The sequence below is a fragment of the Salvelinus alpinus genome, chromosome 11 (assembly GCF_045679555.1).
Source record: "Salvelinus alpinus chromosome 11, SLU_Salpinus.1, whole genome shotgun sequence".
In the NCBI taxonomy this organism is placed as follows: domain Eukaryota; kingdom Metazoa; phylum Chordata; class Actinopteri; order Salmoniformes; family Salmonidae; genus Salvelinus; species Salvelinus alpinus.
In genome coordinates this window covers 54,300,203-54,304,953 of record NC_092096.1, presented here as the reverse complement: position 1 = coordinate 54,304,953, position 4,751 = coordinate 54,300,203, and the positions used below count along the sequence as shown (strand labels likewise).

Sequence of the window (4,751 nt, the reverse complement as noted above, 5' to 3'; positions counted from 1 at the left end):
TCATGTTATCTCTGGGACCCTTTGGATGATAAATCAGAGCAAGATTTCAGAATGTAAGTACACATTTCACCTTCAGAGGTGAATTTGTCAAACCTATGGCGGTGAAAAAAGTGTTTTCTTGTTAGGAGCTCTCCTCAAACAATAGCATGGCATTTTTTCGCACTAATAACTACTGTTAATTGGACATTGCAGTTATATTAACAGGAATTTAAGCTTTCAGTCGATATAAGACACTTATATGTACCGACATTTGTTGTTTCTCTAAAATCTGCGATCTTGACACAAGGCGCTGCATGATTTACAACTGTCCCGTTGACGGGATGCCGATCCCTAAGAAGTTTATAAAGGTCCCTAGTGTTACCAATAAAGGAGCAGGGAAGATAACCAGATGCCTTTATACAAGCTTAACCTGGAATCCACACTGAGGTGAAGTAATAGTGAAATTGAAAGACTACAGAGTTTAGGCTAGTTAGTATACTGTACTACTGGTGTTGGGAATTTTCTTATTCAGGTGTGAAGTGTAGAATCAGAGATGACATCGGAAAATGGTGTAAAGACAGAAGAAACGGTTTAATGTGGAAGCACACACTATGTCTGAAGACACTTTTATCCCTTCACAGTGCAGTCAGTAAAATCAGCAATGTGGTCATGGTAGCACTTTAAGATAGTGTTGTGTGTTACTCAAGGCTAAGAAACATTCCAGACTCTCAAAAAGCTGAGAAACAAGACTCTAACATTTAATTACTGTTATTTAATCGATACTCAAGAATGATTACATAAACCTTCAACCGCTAACGTTCCTCAGCCTCATTTTCAGAGCCTTGAAAGTGGGCCTGTCATATTTATTCTCCTTCCAGCAGTCCAACATGATCTTGTACATGTCTTCGGAACAGTAGGGGTCAACAGGGCAAGGCATCCTGTACCCATTGGGAACCATCTGTTTCACCTAGGAGTTGGTCATGTCTGAAACAATAAGATGAACTAGTTATAGTGTAATGCAACTGATCTCAGACAGTAAAACAATCAAACCTGGGCCATGTAGCGCAGCGTAAAAGAGTAGAGAAACGGTAGATAGAAACTGTCTTTTTAACTGGGGGCCTGTTATTTACAAAATCCTTACTCGCTTCCACACATACACTTTCAAAATGGCCCTGTAAAGCAGCAGAACTCTACATGTTGTGTCAATCATGCATTGATGGCATTGCTCACTCAATAACAATCAAATAAAATGTTTTTGGTCAGATACACATGGTTAGCAGATGTTAGTGCAAGCCCTGCCACATACGATGAGCGTCGGAGCCGGTGTAATAGGAATCCACCTTCCTACTATATTGTCCTTTTGCATGTTTGAAGTCTAGTCTGAGGTCGTAGCAGGCTTTCTTGTATGCATCCACGTCCATGTCCTTGTAAGCGGTAGCTCTAGCCTTTTAGCCCAGCGAGGATATTGCCTGTAATCTATGGTTTTTGGTTTGGATACGTTTGTATAGTCACTGTGGGGATGACATTGTCTGTGCACTTATTGATGAAGCCTGTGACTGTTGTGGGAAACTCCTCAATGCTATCGGATGAATCCTGTAACATATTCCATTTGTATTAGCAAAAGTCTTGTAGCCTCGTGTCTGCTTCATCCGACCACTTCCGTATTGAACGCATCACTGGTACTTCCTCTTTGAGCTTTTTTTTGTAAACAGGAAGCAGGAGAATGGAGTTGTTGTCAGAATTGCAGAAGGGAGGATGAGGGAGGGCGTTGTATGAGTTTCTGTGGGTAGAAGAAAAGGGGTCTAGAGTTTTAGGTCCCCTAGTGGAGCAGGAGATGTGTTGGTAGAAGTGAGAGTTTTAATCTCCTCACGTTACAGTCTCCGCCCGCCAGAAACACTGCCACTGGGTGAGCAATTTCTTGTTTGTTTATGGCCCCACACAGGTTGTTGAGGGCCAGAGTAGTGTTGTCTTGTGGGGTTATGTAGACAGGCATGATAATTACGGATAACTCTCTTGGTAGATGAAAGGGTCTGCATCTATATCAGGTGGTCTGCATTCTATATCAGGTGAGCAAAAGTTATAGATTTCCTTCACACTGGAAGCAGCACACTTGTTGTTATAAATGAAAAACACACCCCTCCTCCTTTAGACTTGCCCCAAACCTTTGTCCGATCTTGCCACTGAATGGAGAATCCACAAATTATTATGTGTATAGTGTCATCATCTAGCCACGTATCTGTAAGACATGTGACTCTCGAACGAAGTTCATCCATCTTATTCTGAAGTGACTGGACATATGCCAACAGAAAGGCGTTCGGTTTTCTCCTTGCCTCAATTTCATCAGAACTGCAGCTCGTCTACTGAGTCTACGCCTGCAGTGTTTTGGTAGCCAATGGAACAAAGGAATAGGGTCCGGTATGAACAGGGCAACAGCTGAGTTGGAGTTGAAGTCTTATTTGAAGTTGAAATTGGGGTTAGTAACTGTTGATCTGATATCCAGAAGTGCTTGGTGTCATATATGATATTAGTATGAACTTTATGTACAAACGATAAACACGAAGAAATGCACTAAATAGCAAAGTTGGGTTGGAATTTGTAAGATTTTGCCCTTCTCAGTCTGCGCCATCTTGTCCAATTTTTCCGACAGTGAGCTTTAATGCCAAGGAGATGAATATATCATAATTATACAAATCTTACTGGGATAGGGCATCTCCCCATAGGTCACGATCTCATACAGCAAGGTGCCGAAGGACCACACGTCCATCTTGATGGTGAACTTTCTGCTGGTGATGGCCTCAGGAGCTGTCCATCTCAAAGGGAATAGTGCGTTCCCTACAGGTATATAATACACACCAGTCCAATTGAAATGTAGTCTTATAGAGCTGTGATCAATCTCCCAGTGGTCCGCAGAGCCAGGAAACTGTGAAGTGAGATACAAGATCAGAAAATAAGCAGACAATTTGAGTCAACAACAAACCTAACAACTGGAATCTGTCTTCTGTAATCAGTAAACCTCCTTATTAAAGGCCCATGTAGTGAAATGTCAACTTCCCAAGCTGTAAAAAGATGCTCTGAGCATAGCCATGATGTTGTACAACTACTTTATTTAAAAAAAATCATAGTTTCAGTGGAAAATGGAAATAGTTTTTAACTGGCAGCTTCATTAAAAAAAAACGTTCAAACTTTTGACTGGTACTGTAGAAACACCTGATTTGCGGGTGTTTTCTTTTTTAAATGTTTATTAATTACAAAATTATTAAAAATATGAATAACATTCCACCCATGAGGCCACTAGGTCATTTGACTGCAGGACAGGTGTACTATAATTTTTTGAATTTATAATGCTATTAGAGCACTTGTATATTTATCAAAGTTAGTTAAAATATATACTCTTTCTCAGCAGAATATCAACATCAAAGTCACCATTTCCAATGCCCAGTATCGATAAGATGTCCTTTGTGTGAGTTTCACTTGTCTTTAACGTCTTAAATAGGTTTTTCAGGTGAAAATCAGCAGTCTTCTGATCTTCAACACAGTGACTGTGGATATAGATGTGATATCTATATATTCTCTTACGTCATATTATTATAGTTTAATGTATTGATTTTAGATTGTAATCATTGTGTTAAGTGGGACTCAATTAGAAAATGTAAATAGCCAAACCTTTCCACAGCCTCTCTGAAGTCCTTAGTCATGAAGAGGACCTGCAGAACACTGTTCAAATAACAGGTTGCTCCTTGATTAACCTTTCTAGCCCAGGGGTTCCGCTAGCGGAACACCCACAACATTCCGCTGAAAAGGCAGCGCGCGAAATTGTAACTTTCACACATTAAACAAGTCCAATACAGCAAATGAAAGATAAACATCTTGTTAATCTACCCATCGTGTCCGATTAAAATGTTTTACAGCGAAAACACAACATATATTTACGTCAGATCACCACCAAATCCAAAAAACACACAGCCATTTTTCCCAGCCAAAGATAGTCACACAAAAGCAGAAATAGAGATAAAATGTATCACTAACCTTTGATAATCTTCATCAGATGACACTCATAGGACATCATGTTACACAATACATTTATGTTTTATTTGATGATGCGTATTTATATCCACAAATCTCGGTTTACATTGGCGCCATGTTCAGAAATGCCTCCAAAATATCTGGAGTAATTACAGAGAGCCACGTCAAATAACAGAAATACTCATCATAAACTTTGATGAAAGATACATGTTTTACATATAATTAAAGATACACTTGTTCTTAATGCAACCGCTGTGTCAGATTTTTTTTTAACTTTAGTAAAAAGCACACCATGCAATAATTAAGTAGAGAATCAATCTTCAGGATGTTGTTATCATATATATCCAATAACGTTCCAACCGGAGCATTTCTTCATGTCTGTATATGTAATGGCACACATGGCCATTCCATGACTAGCGCGCATGACCAGGAACTAGCATTCTGCCAGACCACTGACTCAAATAGCTCCCATCCGGCCCCACATCACACTAGAGGCTTCATTCCACGTTCTACTGACTGTTGACATCTAGTGGAAGGCGTAGGAAGTGCAAACAGATCCATATATTACAGGGAATTGAATAGGCGATGACTTTCACATCGACCCTTCTCAGAATTCTCACTTCCTGTTTGGAAGTTTGCCTGCCATATGAGTTCTGTTATACTCACAGACATAATTCAAACAGTTTTAGAAACTTCAGAGTATTTTCTATCCAATAGTAATAATAATATGCATATATTATCATCTGGGA

The 4,751-nt window shown here is 39.6% G+C and overlaps 1 long non-coding RNA gene across 1 annotated transcript; it reads right to left on the bottom strand.

Annotated features, from left to right (window-relative positions):
- Positions 1-734: 734 nt before the first annotated feature.
- LOC139534437 (uncharacterized) lies at positions 735-1,681 on the bottom strand. Its single transcript, XR_011666946.1, has 2 exons — positions 1,286-1,681; positions 735-963 (listed from the first exon to the last, which is right to left on the bottom strand). It is a non-coding gene; the product is annotated as an uncharacterized lncRNA (long non-coding RNA).
- Positions 1,682-4,751: the final 3,070 nt, after the last annotated feature.